This window comes from Hylobates moloch, unplaced genomic scaffold (assembly GCF_009828535.3).
Source record: "Hylobates moloch isolate HMO894 unplaced genomic scaffold, HMol_V3 SCAFFOLD_2, whole genome shotgun sequence".
NCBI classification, from domain to species: Eukaryota; Metazoa; Chordata; class Mammalia; order Primates; family Hylobatidae; genus Hylobates; species Hylobates moloch.
In genome coordinates this window covers 31,819,244-31,841,158 of record NW_026652277.1, presented here as the reverse complement: position 1 = coordinate 31,841,158, position 21,915 = coordinate 31,819,244, and positions in this window count along the sequence as shown.

Sequence of the window (21,915 nt, the reverse complement as noted above, 5' to 3'; positions counted from 1 at the left end):
TTTCTCTCCTTCACCTCAATCCTCGTAACCATTGTTTCGTTCTCTATCTCTGTCTCTATATACTTGATTTTTTTAAGATTCCACATGTAAGTGGGATCATGCAGTATTTATCATTCTGTGTCTGACTTATTTTACTTGGCATAATGTGCTCCCTATTATTGCAAATGGCAGGATCTTCTCTTTTTTAAGACTGAGTAATATTCCATTGTGTGTGTGTGTGCACACATGTAGGTACATGCACACACACATATATTTATACATACACACTACAGTTTATCCTTTCATCCATTAGTGGACTGTACATTGTTTTCATATCTTGGCTATTGTGAATAATGCTTCAAGGAACATGTGAGTGCCAACATCTTTACTAGGTGGTGATTTCTTCCCTTTGGGCATATCCTCAGCAGTGGGATTGCTGGGTTATATGGTAGTTCTATTTTTCTTTAGGGACCTCCTTCCTGTTATACCAATGTACATATCCACCAATGGTGTACAAGAATTACCTTTTCTCCATACTCTCACCAATACTTGCTAATACTTATTAAAATGTTAGGAAACCTTATCTGAAATAAAACATTTTAGCAAAGACTGGAAAGACCATAATATATATAATTAATTATATATTATTTCATATAATATATACTATATAATCATAAAACATGATATATAATTGTCATATTATTGTATATAATAAATTATAATATAGAATTAATGATAATACATATAATCTATATGTAATTAATCATAGTATATGTAATCTTTCTGGTCTTTGTCAAAATGTTTCATTTCAGAGATTATTTCTTAACATTTTAATAAGTGTTTTTAAGGACAATTTTCTAAGGTCAAATAAGTCTGGAAAATACTCTTTACCCAAATTTAAACTGGTTGCTTTGATGCAAGCCTTCTGAACCTTTGAATATGCAGTATGAATATCCAAGAGAGGACAGAGTAGGTATTGCCTCTAAAAATTATGTATCCACTGAAGTCTTCTTTACAAAGCATCTCATCAGACTAGTTTCTTGCAGAACATAATTTGAAAAATGCTGATTTAGTTTTAAATTCAACCCACAGATAATAAATGTTTAATTTTTACATATATTTTCTTTAAATTAAAAATATTCAAATTTATTACAATTATTTGAAATTTAACCTTGTATTCAATTGCATTTTTATTCACCAGCAGTCCCTTTGTGCCGTCGCCATTCTAGCACTTTTAATGTTAATGCATGGCTTGATCTTTTGGAGTAGATTTTTAAGTACGTTTTCAAAAATGGTTTATGGATAATATGTTTTATGATCCCACCCAAATATGTGAAATATTTTATTCTGTTGGCTTATTGTGTGACATTGATCTTGGCTATATACACAATCACGAGGTCCTCAGACTGTGTCCTCAAAATGCTAGGCAAAATCTGTTATGTAAAATTGTATAGGAGTTAGTAGCTAGCCTGAATTTGTTCTTTTGCTCACAAGTTTAGTTTGTGAGTGGAGCAGGAGAAGGGTTTGAGGTGCACGGAGCTAAATCCAGATACTCTGTTTTGTCCAGCTTCTTTAACTTAGCCCAAATTTTTTGAGATTCATCCATGTTGTTTTATGTTTGAATACTTTATTCCTTTTTATTGTTGAATAGTGTTCTGTTATATAGTATGCTGCAATTTGTTAATGGATTCACCTGTTGATGGTCATTCAGGTGGTTTTCACTTTCTGGTTATTGTTTTTATTTATGTGATTAAAAATTTTGGCAAGGATGTGTCTAGTGTGGGTATCCAAAATAATTTTGAATGATATTTGCAAAGCATGTCAAATCTATATAACTGGTTTGCTATAAAGATTCAATATGAGGCTAGACATGGTGGTCATTCCTATAATCTCAGCACTTTGGGAGGCCAAGGTGGATGGATCACCTGAGGTCAGGAGTTCAGGACCAGCCTGACAAACACGGTGAAACGCCATCTCTACTAAAAATACAAAATTATCCAGGCGTGGTAGCACGTGGCTATAATCCCAGCTATTTGGGAGGCTGAGACAGGAGAATTGCTTGAACCTGGGAGGCAGAGGTTGCAGTGAGCCAAGATCAAGCCATTGCACTCCAGCCTGGGCAACAAGAACAAATTTTGTCTCAAAAAAAAAAAAAAAAAAAAAAGGCTCAATTTGTTGGGGCATAGAGATAAAAAGCATTCCTTTAGATCCAATAATTAATACCTTCCATGTTCAATGATATCCTCTTTTCCTACTGAGTACCAGTTTTCTAATTGGCATTTTAATTTTGACTCAATTAAATCACATTTATTCTGGAAAGAATTATTTCATTTATTGAAAGACAAACATACTTATTTTAACTTTAAATATTCTATTCAATTCAAGGTTTACCCCCACTCATCCTGTCTCCTTTTCTCAGATTAGACTTGTGGTTCAAGAGTTTGAAATGAAGAGGCTGGAGTACAGCAGAACTCTGTTGGCAACTCACCTTCAATGCACATCTCTTTTTCTGTTGAAACACCTAGAAAAAGAAGGGAAGACAGTTGACTTCAGTTGCTAACCCTTGACTGGTGACTGTTTTTTCTTATGTGCTCCCTAAACTTCTTCATATCATATCACACCAAAAAATTGTATTATTTGCACAGGACATTTGAGAAAAGGAGAGAGCATCTGGGGCTTCTATGTGACTTGGAGAACAATTTTTATTATGAGAAAACAAAATACAAAGTGTTGGAAGCATGTTAAATATTGAATTCGTTTATCCCTTCCAAATTAAAATTTATCAATATTGTTAATCAGCCACCTGATCTTATCTTCAGTAGAAAATGTTAACATAACATTGCAATCCTTCTCTTCCACCCTTCCACCCATTCCTCCTTCTGTTGGCAAGCAATCAACGATCTGTTTTCTGTCACTTTCTATTTGCTTGCATTTTCTGGAATTTTATGTAAATCAAATCATACAAGGTATGTTCTCTTTTGTCCAGCTTCTTTGACTCAGGCTAATTATTTGAGATTTATCCATGTTATTTTATGTATGAATACTTCATTGCTTTTCTTTTGCTTTTTTTTTTTTTTTTTTTTTTGCTTTTTATTTTGCTGAGTAGTATTCTGCTATATGGGTAAACCGTAATTTGTTTATGGATTCATCTGTTGATGATCATTGGGTTATTTTCACTTTTTGGCTATGATAAATGCCAAACATGTACTTGTTAAATTTCTTAACATTCATGTATGTGTCTTCTTGTGAACACATGCTTTCATTTCTTATGGGGACATGCTAGGATTAGAGTGGCTGGGTCATATGTGAGGTGTATGTTTACAGTTTTACAAAACTGCCAAACTCTCTTCTAAATTCATTTTTCCATTTTAATTTACCATAAACAGTGTATGAAAGTTCCAGTTGCTTCACATTCTCACAAAACTTAGTATGGTCTTCTTTTTATTTTCACTCATTCTAATGGGTGAGTAATATATATCTCATTGTCATTTGCATTTTCCTAATGATTAATGACAATGAATATCTTTTTATATATTTGACATCTGTATATCCTATGTGGTGAAGTGTCTGTTCAAATATTTTGCCCATTTTATTGCATTTTTTGTCTTATTATTGAGTTGTAAGTGTTTTGAATATTCTAGATACAAATCTTTCATTAAATATATGTTTTTCAACTATTTTTGCCAATCTGTGTCTTGCTTTTTTATTCTTTACAATGTCTTTTGAAAGGCAACTGTTTTTAATTTTCAGTAAGTCCAATTTATTAATTCTTTCTTTTTAAGCCTTTTGCTTTATTTGTTGTACTTAAGAAATCCTCATCAAACCCATGGTCACAAATATTTTCTCCTAGTTGTCTTCTAGTTGTTTTATAGTTTTAGCTCTTACTTTAAGGTCTATGATCAATTTCAAGCTAATGTTTGTATGTCAGATGAGGAAAAGGGAAAGCTTCATTTATCCAAATGACTATCTAATTGTTCCAGCACCATTTGTAGAAAAGATTATAATCTTGGATTCTCCTCTTAAATTGTCTTAACAATTTGGTAAAAATCAATTGACAATGTATGTGTGGGTCTGTTTCTGGACTCATTATTTTATTCCATTGATCTATTTTTCTCTTAATGCTAAGATAATATTATTTTTATTTAAAATAAGTACTGAAATTGGGTAGTGTGAGCTCTCCAACTTGATGGAGTTGTTAAAGTTGTTGTTTTAGCTATTCTAGATCCTTTGTTTTTTTTCATTTAGATATAATTACCTTGTTAAAAAAACAGATGCCTGCTGGGATTTTGATTAGAATTACACTGAAACATCAAATGGTAAAAAAAAACTTGCATCTTAACAGTGTTGAGCCTTCTGATCTGTAAATGCGTATATCTTTCTAGTTATTTAGGTTTTTAAATTTCCCTCTGCAGTATTTTGTAGTTGTAGTATACAGATATTATCTATCTTTTATCAAATTTATCTGTAAAATTTTCGTATTTTGATGTTATAAATGATAGTTTTTCATTTTAATTTGTGATTATTTGTTGCTAGCATATAGAAATGAGATCAAATTTGCATACTAACGCCATTGTTTCTTTATAGAAATAAAATTGAATTTGCATATTGATCCTTTATACTGAAAACTCATCCAACTCACATTTTAATGCTGGAAGATTCTTTTGTCAATTACATCAGATGTTCTACACAGATAATCATGTTATCTACAAATTAAAAGTTTTACTCCTGCCTTTCCTACCTAGATGTTTTTCATTTTTTATTCTTGCTTTATAGCAATTGATAAAACATCAAGTATAACGTTGAATATAATCAATGACAGCAGATATCTTAAATTTTCCAGAAGAGTTTGTATGGAATTGGTATTATGACTTTCATAATCATTTGGTACAGTTAATCACTGAAACTATCTATGCTTGAATTTTTTGTAGAAAAATATCTTAATAAAACTTAAATTTCAAAATGGGAAACTATGGAAACAGTAAAAATATCAGTGATTTCCATGGGGTGGAGGAGAGACAGGGGTTAATGTGTGGAACACAGAGGATTTCAAGGCAGTGAAATCTTCTAAACATACTCTATATGATACAATAATAGTGGATACATGTCGTTATAAATTTGTCCCAACTGCTAGAATGTAGAGTAACCTTTAATGAAAACTATGGACTTTGAATGATAATGATGTGTCAGGGTAGATTTGTGAATTGTAATAAATGTCCCAGCTTGGTAGGGGATATTGCATGTGTAGGAGCAGGATGTATATGGAAAATGTACTTTCCTCTCAATTTTCCTGTGAATCTAAAACTGCTAAAAAAAAAAAAATAATAAAGTCTTTAATTTTTTAGAAAATCTTTTTTAAAAATAAATTTTTGATGTACGATTATTTAGGTTATTTCTTATTGTGTGAGCGTTTGTACTTTACTTTATCATAATATTTATTATTCTTCTAAAATATATATAATATTATTTAATTGTTTCTGATATTGGTAATTTGTGTCTTTTTTCATCTTGATAAGTCAGGTTAGAAATTTATCAATTTTATTAATCTTCTCACAGAAATGCTTTTGGTTTTGTTGATTTTCCTTTTTTGTTATTTTCTAATTGGTTTCTAATCCGATCTCATTATTTTCTTTCTTCTGCTTACCTTGGTTTTAATTTTGTCCTCTTTTTTCCAGTTTCCTAAAGTGGCAGTTGAGGTCATTTATTTGAAATTTTTTTTCCTTTCCAATTAGGCATTTTAGGTCTATCCATTCCCCTCTCAATACTGCTGTCGCTGCATTCTAAAAAATCGTGATGTGTTGTATTTTCATATTCATTTAGTTCAAAACATTCTAATTTCTATTTTGATTTTTAACCTGTGAGATTTGAAAAATTGTATTGCTTAGTTCCCAAATAGTTGGATCTCTTTGAGATATCTATTATCAATTAATAATTTAATTGGAGTGTAATTAAAGAACATATTTTGTTTAACTTGGATCATTTTCAATGTATTGAGATTTGTTTAATAACTCATAACATATTCTGTCTTAATAAATATTCCACATACACTTGAAAAGAATTTGTATTCTGCTATTGTTGAACTGGATGTCCTTTTTCTTTATTTCAATAGCTTTTTTCTTTGCTGATTTGTTTAAATTCCTTGTAGATTCTAGATATTTGTTCTTTGTTAGATGCATATTTTGTAAATATTTTCTTTCATTCTGCAGGTTACCTATTTACTTTGTTGATTATTTATTTTGCTGTGCAAAAGCTTTTTATTTTTGTTTTTGTTGCATTTGCTTTTGGGGTTTGTTGCATTTGGTTGTAAATTCTTTGCCTGTGCCAAGGTTCAGAAGTGTTATTCCTAGGCCTTCTTCTAGAATATTTGAAGTTTCAGGTCTTACATTTAAATATTTAATCCACCTGGAGTTAATTTTTGTATGTGGTGAGAGATAGAAAACCAGTTTTACTCTTCTGAATGAAGCTGTCCAGGTTTCCAAGCACCATTTATTGAACAGAGTGTCCTTTACCTAGTATATGGTTTTGTATGCTTTGTCAAATAGCTATTGGTTATAAATATCCGGCTTTGTTTTTGGGTTTTCTTTTCAGTTCCATTGGTCTATGTGTCTACTTTTATACCAGTACCATGGCGCTTTGGTTACAATAGCCTTGTAGTATAATTTGAAGTCAGGTGATATGATGCCTCCAGATTTGTTCTTTTTGCTTAGGATAGCTTCAACTATTCGGGTTATTTTTTAGTTCCATATGATTTTAATATTGCTTATTCTAATTTTGTGAAAGTTGACATTAGTATTTTGACAGGAATTGCATTTAATCTTAGACTGCTTTGAGCAGTATAGTCATTTTTACAATATTGATTCATTCTATACATGAGCATGGGATGTTTCATCCACTTATTTGTGTCATCTATGATTTCTTTTATCAGTGTTTTTTAGTTCTCCTTGTAGATATCTTTTATCTCCTTGGTCATATGTATTCCTAGGTATTTTATTTTGTGTGCAGCTATTGTAAAAGGGGTTGAGTTTTTTATTTGCTTCTCAGCTTGGTGAATATTAGGGTATAACAGTGCTAAAAATTTGCATATGCTGATTTTGTAACCTGAGACCTTATTGAATTCATTTATAGAATCCAGGAGTATTTTGGAGGAGTCTTTAGGGTTTTCTAAGTGTAGGACTGTATCAGCAACAAACAGAGATTGTTTGACTTCCTTTTTCAATTTGGATGTCCCTCATTTCTTTCCCTTGCCTGATTGCCCTGGCTAGGACTTCCAGTGTTATGTTGAATAGAAGTCGTAAAAGTGAGCATCATTGTTAGTTCCAGTTCTGAGGATAAATGCTTTAAAACTTTCCCCCATAAAGTATGATCTTGGCTATGGGTTTGTCATATATAACTTTATTATTTTGAGGCATGTTCTTTCTATGCCTAGTTATTTAGGGTTTTAACATGAAGAGATGCTCAAATTTTTTATCAAGTGCTTTTTCTTCGTCTATTGAAATGATCATATGGTTTTCATTTTAAATTTTGTTTATGTGTCAAATCACATTTATTGATTTGCATATGTTGAATCATTCTTGCATCCTCAGAATGAAATTCATTTGACTGTGGTGAATTATATTTTTTGATGTGTTGTTGGATTCAGTTTCTAGTATCTTGTTGAGGATTTTCACATCTATGTTTATCTGTTCATCAGGAATATTAATCTGTAGGTATTTGTGGTGTCATTGTGACCTTTCATGGCTTATGTATTAAAGTGATACTGGCTTTATAACATGAATTAGGGAGCATTCCTTCCTTCTTAATCTCTTTGAATCATTTCAAGAAGATTGGCATCAGTTCTTCTTTGAATACCTAATAGAATTCAGCTGTGAATCTATCTGGTCCTGGGCATTTTTTTGTTGTTGGGAGATTTTTTATTACTGATTCAATCCCACCACTAAGTACTGGCCTGTTCAGGATTTCTATTTGTTTATGATTCAAGGAAGGGAGGATGTATATTTCTAGGAATTTATCAATTTCTTCCAGATTTTCTAGTTTGTATGCATTGAGTTGTTCATACTAGTCTCAAATGATCTTTTGTAATTCTATGGTAGCAGTTGTAATGTTTCTATTTTTAATTCTAATTTAGCTTATTTGAACTAATTATCTTTTCAATTCATTGATCATTTGTATTTTTTTGTTTATTTGTTTCCATTTCATTTAGCTTTGCTCTTATCTTGGAATTGATTTCCAGTTGTATTCCTCTGTAGTCTGAGAAGATACTTTGTTTTTATTTTTGTACTTTCTTGAGGTCCAATGTAAAATTGTACTGTTTTTTTAATGTAAGTATTTATCCTATAAATTTCCTTCTTTGCACTGCTTTCGCTGGATCCCAGAAATTTTGATAACTTATGCCACTGTTATTATTCATTTGATTTTTAAGTTAAATTTCCGTCTTGACTTCATCATTGACCCAAAGATCTTTCAGGAGCAAGTTGTTTAATTTTGTGTGTTTGTATAGTTTTGAGAGTTCCTCTTGAATCTGGGAGCTCCTCTGTTAGGTGCATATATACTTAGGATTGCTGTATCTTTTTATTGAATTGGTCTCTTTGTTATTATATAAAGACCTTCTTTGTCTTTTGTACTGTTTTTGATTTAAAGTCTGTTTTATCTGATATAATAGTAGACACTCCTGCTCTCTTTTGTTTTCCATTTGCATGGAATATTTTTTCACCCCTTTATCTTGAGTCTATAATAATATTTATGAGTTAAGTGGGGCTCTTGAAGGCAGCAGATATTAGGGTTGTGTTTTTTTCCATTCCACCAGTATATGTCTTTTAATTAGGGCATTTAGACCACTTACATTAAAAGTTAATATTGTCATGTGAGATACTGTTTCAGTCATCATGTTGATTGTTATCTAATTGCTATATCTTCTCCATTGTGTAATGTTTTATAAGCCCTGTGAGTTTTATACTTTCAAGTGTTTTATACTGGTGTGTACCAACCTTTAGTTTCAATGTTTAGAACTCTTTTGAGCATTCTTGTTGGATTGGTCTAGTGATGACAAATTCCCTCAGCATTTTCTTGTCTGGGAAAGACTTTATTTATGCTTAATTTATGAAACTTTAGTTTTGCAGAATACAAAATTATTGGCCAACAGTCATAGTGTCTAAGAAGACTAAAGATAGGACTCCAATCCCTTCTGCCTTGTAAGGTTTCTGCTGATAAGTCTGCTGTTATTTTGATAGGTTTTCCTTTATAAGTCATTTGATGTTTTGTTTCACTGCTCTTAGAATTCTTTCGTTTGTGTCAACTTTAGATAGCCTGATGTCTGTATTCCTTTGTGATGTCCTTTTGCAAAAAATCTTCCAGGAGTTCTTGAGTTTCATGTATCTGAATGTCTAAATCTCTACTAAGACCAGAGAAGTTTTCCTCAATCACTCCTTCACATAGGTTTTCTGAACTTTTTGCTTTTTTCTTTTTGTTTTATAAATTCCATCTTTTTAGATTATTTTTCATTCATATCCTGAATTTGTTTTCTTTTCTTTTATTATTATGCTTTAAGTTCTAGGGCACATGTGCACAACGTGCAGGTTTGTTACGTAGGTATACATGTGCCATGGTGGTTTGCTGCACCCATCAACTCTTCATTTACATTAGGTATTTCTCCTAATGCTATACCTCCCCAAGCCCCCCACCCCCTGACCAGCCCCGGTGTGTGATGTTCCCCACCCTGTGTCCATGTGTTCTCATTGTTCAACTTCCACTTATGAGAGAGAACGTGTGGTGTTCGGTTTTCTGTCCTTGTGATAGTTGGCTTAGAATGATGGTTTCCGGCTTAATGCATGTCCCTGCAAAGGATATGAACTCATCCTTTTTTATGGTTGCATAGTATTCCATGGTGTATAGGTGCCAAATTTTCTTAATCCAGTCTACCATTGATGGACATTTGGGTTGGTTCCAAGTCTTTGCTATTGTGAATAGTGCCACAATAAACATACATGTGAAGGTGTCTTTATAGTAGCATGCTTTATAATACTTTGGGTATATGCCCAGTCAGGGGATTGCTAGGTCAAAAGGTAATTCTAGTTCTACATACTTGAGGACTCACCACACTGTCTTCCACAATAGGTAAACTAATTTACACTCCCACCAACAGCGTAAAAGCGTTCCTATTTCTCCACATCCTCTCCAGTATCTGTTGTTTCCTGACTTTTTAATGATCACCATTCTAACTGGTATGAGATGGTATCTCATTGTAGTTTTGATTTGCATTTCTCTGATGAACAGCGATGATGAGCATTTTTGCCTATGTCTGTTGGCTGCAAAATGTCTTCTTTTGAGAAGTGTCTATTCATATCCTTTGCCCAGCTTTTGATGGGGTTGTTTGTTTTTTCTTGTAAATTTGTTTAAGATCTTTGCAGATTCTGGATATTAGCCCTTTGTCAGATGGGTAGATTGTAAAAATTTTCTCCCATTTTGTAGGTTGCCTGTTCACTCTGATGACAGTTTCTTTTGCTGTGCAGAAGCTCTTTAGTTTAATTAGATGCCATTTGTCTATTTTGACTTTTGTTGCCATTGCTTTTTTGTGTTTTAGTCATGAAGTCTTTGCCCATGCCTATGTCCTGAATGGTATTACCTAGGTTTTCTTCTAGGGTTTTTATGGTGTTAGGTCTTACATTTAAGTCTTTCATCCATCTTGAGTTAATTTTTGTATACTGTGTAAGGAAGGGATCCAGTTTTAGCTTTCTACATGTGGCTAGCCAGTTTTCCTAGCACCATTTATTAAATAGGGAATCCTTTCGCCCATTGCTTGTTTTTGTCAGGTTTCTTGAAGATCAGATGGTTGTAGATGTGTGGTGTTATTTCTGAGATCTCTGTTCTGTTCCATTGGTCTATATATCTGTTTTGGTACCAAAACCGTGCTGTTTTGGTTGCTGTAGCCTTACGGTGTAGTTGGAAGTCAGGTAGCATGATGCCTCCAGCTTTGTTCTTTTTGCTTAGGATTGTCTTGGCTATGCAGGCTCTTTTTTGGCTCCATATGAACTTTAAAGTAGTTTTTTCCAATTCTGGGAGGAAAGTCGGTGGTAGCTTGATGGAGATAGCATTGAATCTATAAATTACCTCGGTCAGTATGGCCATTGTCATGACATTGATTCTTCCTATCCATGAGCATGGAATGTTTTTCCATTTATTTGTGTCCTCTTTTATTTCCTTGAGTAGTGGTTTGTAGTTCTCCTTGAAGAGGTCATTTACATCCCTTGTATGTTGGATTCCTAGGTATTTTATTCTCTTTGTAGCAATTGTGAATGGAAGTTCACTCACGATTTGGCTCTCTGTTTGTCTATTATTGGTGTATAGGAATGCTTGTGATATTTGCACATTGATTTTGTATCCTGAGACTTTGCTAAAGTTGCTTATCAGCTTAAGTAGATTTGGGGCTGAGACGATGGGGTTTTCTAAATATACAATCATGTCATCTGTAAACAGAGACAATGTGACTTCCTCTTTTTCTAATCAAATACACTTTATTTATTTCTTTTGCCTGATTACGCTAGCCAGAACTTCCAACACTATGCTGAATAGGAGTGGTGGGAGAGGGCATACTTGTCTTGTGCCAGTTTTCAAAGGGAATGCTTCCAGTTTTTGCCCATTCAGTATGATATTGGCTGTGGGTTTGTCATAAATAGCTCTTATTATTTTGAGATACATCCCATCAGTACCTAGTTTATTGAGAATTTTTAGCATGAAGGGCTGTTGAATTTTGTCGAAGGCCTTTCTGCATCTATTGAGGTAATCATGTGATTTTTGTCATTGGTTCTGTTTATGTGATGGATTACATTTATTGATTTGTGTATGTTGAACCAGCCTTGCATCCCAGGGATGAAGCCCATTCGATCATGGTGGATAACATTTTTGATGTGCTGCTGGATTCGATTTGCCAGTATTTTATTGAGGATTTTCATCAGGGATATTGGCCTAAAATTCTCTATTTTTCATCAATGTTCATCAGGGATATTGGCCTAAAATTCTCTATTTTTATTGCGTCTCTGCCAGGCTTTGGAATCAGGATGATGCTGGCCTCATAAAATGAGTCAGGGAGGATGCTCTCTTTTTCTATTGATTAAAATAGTTTCAGAAGGAATGGTACCAGCTCCTCTTTGTACCTCTGGTAGAATTCAGCTGTGAATCCATCTGGTCCTGGACTTTTTTTGGTTGGTAGGCTATTAATTATGGCCTATTATTGGTCTATTCAGAGATTCAACTTCTTCCTGGTTTAGTCTTCGGAGGGTGTATGTGTCCAGGAATTTATCCATTTCTTCTAGATTTTTTAGTGTACTTGCATAGAGGTGTTTATAGTATTCTCTGATGGTAGTTTGTATTTTGGTGGGATTGGTGGTGATATCCCCTTTATCATTTTTTATTGCATCTATTTGACTCTTCTCTCTTTTCTTCTTTATTAGTCTTGCTAGTGGTCTATTTTGTTGATCTTTTCAAAAAAACAAGCTCCTGGTTTCATTGATTTTTTGAAGGGTTTTCTGTGTCTGTATCTCCTTCAGGTCTGCTCTGATCTTAGTTATTTCTTGCCTTCTGCTAGCTTTTGAATGTGTTTGCTCTTGCTTCTCTAGTTCTTTTCATTGTGATGTTAGGTTGTCAGTTTTAGATCTTTCCCTCTTTCTCTCGTGGGCATTTACTGCTATAAATTTCCCTCTACACACTGCTTTAAATGTGTCCCAGAGATTCTGGTATGTTGTGTCTTTGTTCTCTTTGGTTTCAAAGAACATCTTTATTTCTGCCTTCATTTTGTTATTTACCCAGTAGTCATTCAGAAGCAGGTTGTTCTGTTTCCATGTAGTTGTGTGGTTTTGAGTGAGTTTCTTAATCTGAGTTCTAATTTGATTGCACTGTGGTCTGAGAGACAGTTTGTTGTGATTTTTCTTATTTTACATTTGCTGAGGAGTGTTTTCCTTCCAATTATGTGGTCAATTTTAGAAGAAGTGCGATGTGATGCTGAGAAGAATGCATATTCTATTGATTCTGGGTCAAGAGTTCTGTAGATGTCTATTAGGTCCGTTTGGTCCAGAGCTGAGTTCAAGTCCTGGATATCCTTGTTAACATTCTGTCTCATTGATCTCTCATTGATCTGTCTAATATTGACAGTGGGGTGTTAAAGTCTCCCATTATTAGTGTGTGGGAGTCTAAGTCTCTTTGTAGGTCTCTAAGGACTTGCTTTATGAATCTGGGTGCTCCTGTATTGGGTGCATATATATTTAGGATGGTTAGGTCTTCTTGTTGAATTGATCCCTTTACCATTATGTAGTGGCCTTCTTTGTCTCTTTTGATCTTTGTTGGTTTAAAGACTGTTTTATCAGAGACTAGGATTGCAACCCCTGCTTTTTTTTGCTTTCCATTTGCTTGGTGGATCTTCCTCCATCCCTTTATTTTGAGCCTATGTGTGTCTTTGCACATGAGATGGGTCTCCTGAATACAGCACACTGATGGGTCTTGACTCTATCCAATTTGCCAGTCTGTCTCTTTTAATTGGGGTATTTAGCCCATTTACATTGAATGTTAATATTGCTTTGTGTGAATTTGATCCTGTCATTATGATATTAGCTGGTTATTTTGCCCGTTAATTGGTGCAGTTTCTTCATAGCATCAATGGTCTTTACCATTTGGCATGTTTTTGCAGTGGCTGGTACTGGTTATTCCTTTCCATGTTTAATGCTTCCTTCAGGAGCTCATGTAAGGCAGGCCTGGTGGTGACAAAATCTCTCAGCATTTGCTTGTCTGTAAAGGATTTTATTTCTCCTTCACTTATGAAGCTTAGTTTGGCTGGATATGAGATTCTTGGTTGAAAATTCTTTTCTTTAAGAATGTTGAATATTGGCCCCCACTCTCTTCTGGCTTGTAGGCTTCCTGCCGAGATATCCACTGTTAGTCTGCTGAGCTTCCCTCTGTGGATAACCCAACCTTTCTCTCTGGCTGCCCTTAACATTTTTTCCTTCATTTCAACCTTGGTGAATCTGATAATTTTGTGTCTTGGCTCTTCTCAGGAAGTATCTTTGTGGTGCTTTCTGTATTTCCTGAATTTGAATATTGGCCTGCCTTGCTAGATTAGGGAAGTTTTCCAGGATAATATTCTGAAGAGTGTTTTCTAACTTGGTTCCATTCTCCCCGTCACTTTCTGGTACAATAATCAAATGTATATTTGGTCTTTTCACATAGTGCCATATTTCTTGGAGACTTTGTTCACTTCTTTTCACTCTTTTTCTCTAATCTTGTCTTCTTGCTTCATTTCATTAATTTGATCTTTAATCACTGATATCCTTTCTTCCACATGATCAAATCGACTACTGAAGCTTGTGCATTCGTCACAAATTTCTTGTGCCATGGTTTTCAGCTCCATCAGGTCATTTAAGGTCTTCTCTACACTGTTTATTCTAGTTAGCCATTCATCTAACCTTTTTTCAAGGTTTTTAGCTTCCTTGAGATGGGTTAGAACACACTCCTTTAGCTTGGAGAAGTTTGTTGTTACTAACCTTCTGAAGCCTACTTCTGTCAACTCATCAAACTCATTCTTCGCCAGTCTTGTTCCCTTACTGGTAAGGAGCTGTGATTCTTTGGAGAAGAGGTGCTCTATTTTTTGGAATTTTCAGCTTTTTTGCTCTGGTTTCTCCCCATCTTTGTGGTTTTATCTACCTTTGGTCTTTGATGTTGGTGACCTGCAGATGGGGTTTTGGTGTGGATGTCCTTTTTGTTGATGTTAATGCTATTCCTTTTTGTTTGTTAGTTTTCCTTCTAACAGTCAGACCCCTTGGCTGCAGGTCTGTTGGAGTTTGCTGGAGGTCCACTCCAGACCCTGTTTGCCTGGGTATCACCAGCGGAGGCTGCAGAACAGCAAATATTGCTCCTTAATCCTTCCTCTGGAAGCTTCGTCCCAGAGAGGCAACTGCCTGTTTGAGGTGTCTGTCAGACCCTACTGGGAGGTGTTTCCCATTCAGGCTACACGGGGGTCCGGAACCCACTTGAGGAAGCAGTCAGTCCATTCTCACAGCTCAAAGGTCATGCTGAGAGAACCACTGCTCTCTTCAGAGCTGTCAGACGGGTATGTTTAAGTCTGCAGAAGCTGTCTGCTGCCTTTTGTTCTACTATGACCTGACCCCAGAGGCGGAATCTATACAAGCAGTAGGCCTTGCTGAGCTGTGGTGGGCTCCACCCAGTTTGTGCTTCTAGGCCTCTTTGTTTACACTGTGAGCTACTCAAGCCTCAGCAATGGCAGATGCCCCTCCCCCATCCAGCTACAGCATAGCAGGTGGATCTCAGATTGCTGTGCTAGCAGTGAGCAAGGCTCTGTGGGTGTGGGACCTGCCAAGCCAGGCACGGGAGGGTATCTGCTGGTCTGCCAGTTGCTAAGACTATGAGAATAGTGCAGCATTTGGTCAGGAGTGAACCATTTCTCCAGATACAGTCTGTCACAGCTTCCCTTGGCTAGGAAAGGGAAATCCCCTGGCCACTTGTGCTTCCGGGGTAAGGCGATGCCCTGCCCTGCTTCGGCTTGCCCTCCGTGGGCTGCACCCACTGTCCAACCAGTCCCAGTGAGATGAACCCTCAGTTGGAAATGCAGAAATCACCCGTCTTCTGAGTCAATCTCCCTGGGAGCTGCAGACCAGACCTGTTCCTATTCAGCCATCTTGGCAGCAACCAAAATTGTTTTTCTTTTTAATTTCTTTATGTTCATTTTTAACTTTCCTTCGGATCTCATAGAGCAACTTTATAATAAATGTTTTGAATTTTTTATCTGGTATTTCAAAGATTTCATTTTGGTTGGATCCATTGCTAGAGAATTAGTGTGATCCTTTGGGGCTGTTGTAAGATTTTTTTTTTTCATATTGCCACAATTTTTTTCTGCTTGCTTCTCATCTGAGTAGACTCTTTATTCTAATTATTTTTGAATTTACTTTTAATTAGACAGGGATTTCCCTCCCCTTGAGGAAGTGACTATAATGTGTATAGTTTATGATTGCCTGGCTTTTGCTCTGGGTGCTTTCAGTGGCAAATACTTTGCGTAAGTTCCCTGGTTATAGATAATCTTTGTGCAATGTCTTTCTCAGATGCTGCTTGCAGTAGCAGTGTACTGGGTGTAGGAGCAGTTTCAGTATCTCCTGTGGGGCTGGAATGGCAGAGGTTTCATGAAGCTTACCTCACTCCCAGTGGTATGCACTTTACTCTTCCAGTATTTTTTTCACCGGGTTGAACAGTTCATCCTCAGGCCAATATCAGTTGCCCATGAGTAAGAACCAGCTGTGTCTGAAGCAGGGGGATATATGTGATATCCCAGTGGTAGGTAAAAGTCCAGGCCCTGATGGAGGAAGTTTGAAGAGCTGCTAGTGAAATTCACTGAGGTCTTCACAGGGAGAAGGAATGCAGCTGCCTCAGCTCTACTACCAGGCCAGCAGAAAAGCAATCCATCTCCCAGTTATGCCCTGGTCCTCATGTTCCAGATATTCAGATCAGACAGGCATCTCTGTCCATCTGCAGGAATGCTGATGTTGTGTGTGGAGAAGAAGGAGGACTCCACCACTTGTGCAAGCCTCCCATGCTTGTGGGAGGAATGCTTGTGATATTTGCATCACAATGCAAATGCTCAGAAAGACTGTCTGCACCCCAAAATGCTCCAGAAAGACTGTCTACAAGTGCCTTCATGCCAAGCTCCCATGTGAGAAGTGCAAGCTGTGACTGCAGGGTGGGCAAGGGAAAGAAAAAGTCCCCTTCTTCAAGTTCTTTCATGATAACTGGTGTTGTTCAACTGCTGAAGCAGAACTCCACAGAGCCCAGCACTGTATCTGTGCCTCTGCTGGAAGAGGTGCAGCCATTCCCTGCCCATGAACAGGAAGTTCTGGGAATAGAAAAGCCTCCCTTCTGGTTTATTTTGTCCCACAGCATGCTCCCTTGGCGTGATGCAGTCTCTCTTCCCCTGAAAATGGCAATCCCCGAGGGCCAGACTAACGTGAATCTTGCTGCTCCTCTAGGTTTAGCCACTGTGGGGCTGCTGCAATCCAGGCTGGTGCTGGGGAGCGTTTTCAAGGGAGCCAGTTATGTGAACGAACACCTGAGGATTAAAAGTTTCTGAGTGGAAAAATGTCCCACAATGAGCGCACACTTAGTATGGTGCTTACTACTACAGGTTGAGTCCAGGGCAAAAAGGGAGGGATACTAATTGAGGTGGTAGGCCAGTGTAATGCACTAGAGAAGTTCCAAAATCACAGTCCATCCCATCGGGACCATGAAGGCAAAGAAGCTCTCTTTGAGTTCCGATACTGCAGTCTGCCAGATGAGCTAGACAGGCTGAAAACACTCCCACCTGCCCTTTCCGCAGACTCCTAAGTTTCACAAGGTTTAATCTCTGCTAGTTTCTTCTTTCTTTTTTTGTATGTCATAGATTCTTCCAGTGAACTCTCCAATAGGCTCTAGTACTCTCCTCTTAACACAATCTTTGGGCTATGATTTTTCCCCTGCAATTTTGCTTCTTCCTTGTGAGGAGAACTGGTCCCTGAAATCTCTAGTCAGCCATCTGGAGAAGCTCTTCAATGCCTTAGGCTATGGACTGGTCTGCAGGATGTCTAGTGGCTTAGGGTCCAGTCTTAGCTCCAGATGGGTACAATGTTGGGTGCTGCTGGACCAGGCTGACCTGTCCAGCAACACCCAACATGTGGGTCACAGAGGAGTGGCATGGACTTTGTAAGATTTCCTGGGTTATAAATAGCCTTAGAGTGGTAACTTTCTCAATTGCCAGTTATAGTAATAATGTATTGGGCACTCCTGAGTAGCTGGGGTGGTGTAGGCAATGGTGTTAGCAGAGATCACGCACACGTTTTCTCCTTCCCAAGTACTGTGTTTTGTGCAAGCAAATGTTGTAATGGGCTATGCCGATTGACCTCTGACCAAAAGGTGGCACTTGCAGCAAAGATCCAGCTGCAGAGGTGGCCATGGAATTTACTCTTGGCCTATGTTACCCAAAGGAAGTACTCAGCTATCCCAGGCAATAGGTGGGGCCATGAAACTCCCAAAAATGCCTATATTTGTTCTGCTACTAAGAGGGGTGGAGGAGCAAAGCTGGGTGGAAGCTGGGTCAGGCAAGTTCACACTCTGGCTTCCCAAGTGTGTGTGCAAGCAAAGGATCTGACGGTGGCTGCTGGGGTAATGTACCAGGGAGCAGTAGAACCACCTCTGCTGCACAATAGAGTCATGTGAGGAGAGAGGGGCAGCTGGAAGCAGTGAGACCCACCCAGGTCCCATGCCCTTGACATGGCATGTCTCACACCCTCAGACTTCTACTGGCAGAAAGCTGCAATAGCCAGCTGGATCCCAGGCAGTCTGTGCTCAGAATACAAAACTGCCCCAGGCCACAAGACTTTACACCTGAGACAGAAACCTAAGCTGTCAGGCCACACCCCTCCTGGTTTGGCTTGCAAAACATAGGTGCTCAGCTCACACACCCATGGCAGGAGAACACCTGAAAGAAGTATCCTATAAATGTCATTTAGATTAGTTATTTGACAGTATTGTTTAATTATTTTATATCATTACTGATTTTCTACCTCTCTATTCTATAAATTATTGGGAAAAGACTATTAAAATATTTAACTACAATTATGAATTTGTCCATTTTTTCTTGCAGCGCTATAATTTTCTTTATGTATTTTGAAGCTCTGTTACTGCGTGCATACATGGTTAGAAGTGTTATTTTCTTTTGAGAAGTTAATTCCTTTATCATTAGGAAATAACCTTTTTAATCCATGATAATACTCTTTGATCTGAAATCTACATTTTGTAATATTATTATAACTACTCCAGCTTTCTTTCTGTTTAATGTTAACATCATGACATATACACATATATGATGTTTACATAGATTCAGGCTGCTACTATTCTTTCAGTCCTTTTACTTTTCACCTATGTGGTCTTATATTTAGAGTGATTTTCTGGTAGGTATCAGATGGTTGAATTTTAAATAGCTTTTATGGTTGATGTGGCTATGTGCAGTCTTGACCTAACTTTTTAATGAAAAACTTTTTGCAATTTCATCAACAATTTTTGACTTTACAAGTACATGTTAAAAGACTGACATCATTCAAATTTTTTTCAAAATTTTAAGTACTAAAGTATTTAATAATCCTTATTTCATTGACAAATACAATATGGAATTTTCTTGTGATTGATGAAAGTCTTCTGAATCCAAATTTTTCTATATTAATTGTTTCAAATTTGTGAAAAGGTATCCATTATTCAGAGAAGACAGTTCATACCTGGTACGAATGTAACTTAAAGGCACATCTGTCCCAAATGAACACAGGAATCCAATATATGTGAAGGCAGAGATTCAGGTTGATACCATTCTTGGGTTGTACACTAACTTATAAGTATGAAGCATCAGCACCTCCAGACTTCGCATAGTTTTCTTGTCTATGACAGGCAGGGCAATGGTCTGTATCTAGTTGCTAAAGTAGATATCCAGATGCTAGTATACCTCCATAGTCACACTCAGCACTTAGTATTTGAGCACTCATTCCCAGCATCAAGTCACTTATGCTCTCTGGGAGAGCTTTCTTGCCCCAAATCCTCTGACTAGGGTTCTTGTGGCTATAGGTGACTGGCCCGTGTGCTACAATTATCCCAGCTATTCTATTGCCCCAGATTCACCCCAAGGTGTAAAATATTTCTATACCCAGTTTTATGGTGACGAAGATTCAGTTCAGGCTTGATCTCTCCTGATGTACCTGAATTCAATACCACAGGCATTTCATCAGTTCTTGCTGCTAGGATTCTGTCATTTAGAAGACAGCCTTCTCTAGGAATTACAAGGAATCCTAACCACTCTATGTGTTGTTTATCTGACTCACAGATCACCATACCAAAGAGTGGGAATAAGAGTGGGAATGGAAGCTGCCCTACCCCACTGCACTCATTCTTCAACTTTGCCATTTCTTCCATGTATCTTTTTCAAGGTTTCCAGCAACATTCGCCCAATTCTGCGACTTCGCCCATGCAGGAAGGTGGTAAGATAGAGGACAACTTAGGCAGCCCAAAAGTTTTACAGAGTGGCTGCTGAATATGTAAAATAGATCCTTCATTAAGCCTTGGTGGTGGCGGCTAGCCTCCAAGAGCTGGTATTTCTCTCAGCTTAGCAGCTATTTTTCTTCACTGAAAGCTTCAATATCTAATTTTTAGACAACAGGAAAGACGCCATTGGACATTTCATATTATCTTGTATATCAGCATGCACTGATTTTCTTTCCCTATCACAGGAAATTTTGCCTTTGATTATTGTTTCTATTCTAATGATGTTATCTCTTCAAGGATAGCTAACTTCTCTAAGCTAAAGCTCTAATATTACCCATTCATTCCTTCATTCACTCACTCAATAGTTCATTCAATAAATATTTACTAAGTGAATAGTACCAGGAATCATTCCAGGTATAGAGAATATAGTGATGAGAAAAATATACATGGTCTTTTTTTCCTATCTTAAGAAACAGCAAGAATGACAGGTAATAAAGACACCATTCCAATAAAATGTGATATACTAGAGTATTTAGAGAGTACTAGGAAGCAATAAATCAAGAGGGCTCAAACTAGGTCAGCGAGTCAAAGAGAGCCTTAGGTAAAAATCAGTCAGGTAAAAGAGGCAAGAAAAGTGTTCCAGGCAGAGAAAACAGCATGCCAAATAGCTTTGGCAGCAAAAAAAAAAATGTGTAACATATTTGAGGAATTATAGATTCATGTTATAGAAAGCTCAACTAATGAAGATAAGAGCAGGATAGTGGCTAGGTCACTTAGGGTCAATTCAAGTTATGCATGGATATGCATGGCCTATAATCTCAAAGACAGTGGAAGTCAACAAAGCTCCCAAGCACTGAAATCATACAACTATACTTTGGGAGAATCACCTGGCTGCAGTGTACAGTTTAGACTAGAGAATGAAAAGATTGGTATCAGTAAATTTATTAAAAGTTTGCAATGGTCCAGGCATGAGGGGATAGAGGGCTGGATTAGTTAGATTAGGGGCAGTGGACATAAGCAAAAACAGACACATTTGAGAGATAGTTAGCAAGTAGGCTCAAAAGAACTTACATTGCTTCACTGTTGAAGCCTAGAGTGGGGTGTTGGAAGATAATGGAGATGTTAAAGATAATTGGTTTCTATTTCTAGCCAACTTTAAATATGTAACACAGAAAGAAAGCTGATGAATCCAGACTTTGGAGATTCACTGTGAAAGTCAAAAAGAAATGTCCAATGGCTGTTTGTACATATGGCTCAAAGGTCAGGAGATGTCAAAGCTAACACAAATATTAGAGAGTTATCGTATTTAACTTTTAAATTTCATCTCACATTACTTCTCTTTATCATTTTTTTCTGTCTTCCAGATGATCTTTTTAAGTTTGAGCTCTAAATCACTTAGTTTTCTGCTATAGGATTTTTATTAAATATGGTATCTATCCTTATTTCACTGAACTCCCTTTACATTTTATCTTTGCTTTCATAATTTGGCACCTTCTACGGTTGTCTATTCACATTACATAGTTTTTATTGTATTGACACTGTCAAGCAGTTTTCAAACTTCTCTTTGGGTTTCTATAGTAAAACATTTTGCATAATTTTTCATAATTATGCTCATTCATTCCCTGTTTAAGATGTTGCTTCCATTCCAATGTAATATAATCATTTTTTTTAGTGAGCCCTGTGTTATTTTGCCCTCTCATTCACCCTCAGTCCAGAAGATTATCTAGTTTTGATTCTCCCAGTAGCAGATTCTGGGGAAAATATTGTAAGCCATGTAGTTTATTTAGAAGGTATAGGAAGCACCAATAGAAGAGAGGGAATGATAAAGGTAAAGGAAGACAACATAAAAAGGGTGTATTGTTGGACCAGATAACACTGTAGGCAAATCTATGGGAA